The sequence below is a fragment of the Carlito syrichta genome, unplaced genomic scaffold (assembly GCF_000164805.1).
Source record: "Carlito syrichta isolate Samal-C Ts95f unplaced genomic scaffold, Tarsius_syrichta-2.0.1 Scaffold306677, whole genome shotgun sequence".
Lineage (NCBI taxonomy): Eukaryota > Metazoa > Chordata > Mammalia > Primates > Tarsiidae > Carlito > Carlito syrichta.
In genome coordinates this window covers 579736-581066 of record NW_007250773.1, presented here as the reverse complement: position 1 = coordinate 581066, position 1331 = coordinate 579736, and the positions used below count along the sequence as shown (strand labels likewise).

Sequence of the window (1331 nt, the reverse complement as noted above, 5' to 3'; positions counted from 1 at the left end):
ACATATTTAAAATAAAAATAGGAAATAAAATTCTTAATCTGGTAATGATTTGAGGCACTAAATGCTTACAGGTATTCAGGTGATATTTGTTAAGTGGCAGCAATTTCAGATTGTTTTGACTTATAAAGCCCTTCACTGATTCAAAGAGAATTGAGGATTGACATGATAATTGATAGTGCTTTTTGTTCCACCTTTTAGAATTGCCTAAGGAGGTGTCAGAGAAGCTTCCAGAGGCTGTGGATTTTGGAACTACACCATCTCTGCATTTCGTCCACATGAGAGGATTGCCTTTCCAAGCCAATGCCCAAGACATTATAAATGTGTGTAAGATACCCAGTCTCAATAAGTTTGAACAGAAGTTCTAAAATTGAACTTGTTGTAATTGGGGAAAGTGGAGGAGAAAATAACTGTATTTCTGGAGTATCTTTGACCAGTATAATGGCATCTTGCTGGCTGTCAAGGCTTGTTTCATATTCTGTGGCTAAAAAGTGTGGCTTTTTATTACACTTTAAAATAAAAAAAGAATAACAGGATTTTTTTGTTTTTTGGAGTTTTTTTGAGTCAGAGTCTCACTCTGTCACCCAGGCTGGAGTGCAGTGGCACGTTCACTGCCACTACAGCCTCAACCTGCTGGGCTTAGGTGATCCTTCTGCTTCAGCCTTTCAAGTAGCTGGGATTATAGGCGTGAGCTACCACACCTGGCCTAATAACAAGATTTTATAGTTATAAAATAATATGGAGTAGGTTTAGTATTCAGAGTAAAAAAGTTTGGTTTTATAATAAATTGGTTCAGCCTATTCATTTTTTAGTTTAAGAAACTGGAGCTCAGAGGCAGCTGGTCATAGAACAGTTATTAACTAGACAGGAACCCAGAGCTTCTAACTGCCCAAAGCTTCCTTTAGATACCATGCTGTTTTCTTGCAATAGGATTCCCTGATTTTTGAGAAAAGGATTTTTAAAAACATTCTTATTTTATAAGAGATACTTCAAGGAGTGAAAAAAATAAAACAGCAAAGTTATTATTAACTTCATGAACTTGAGAGCATATAGGTATACTCATATTTTGAGTCTTCAGTTAATAGTGTGGCCTCAGAGGTTCTATCATTATTTCTTCAAAAAGTCTAATAGCAATCCTATCTTCACCTACATGGAGGTTGCATGCTCTCTTTAAAGCATTCTGTTGGTTTGGTTTGGAATGATAACCAGTTAGTATGGTTGTTCTGTTTATGTAGTACTGATAAGAATCTGACTATCATATGTGTCTGATTAAAAATGAATTTTTAGCCGGGCTTGATGGCTCAGCCTGTAATCCCAGCACTTTGGGAAGCTGA

The 1331-nt window shown here is 36.4% G+C and overlaps 1 protein-coding gene across 1 annotated transcript in view; it reads left to right on the top strand.

The window, feature by feature from the left end:
• The window catches only part of GRSF1 (G-rich RNA sequence binding factor 1), a 35351-nt gene that overhangs the window by 22442 nt on the left and 11578 nt on the right, over nucleotides 1-1331 (top strand). The gene's annotated exons all lie outside the window — the stretch shown is intronic.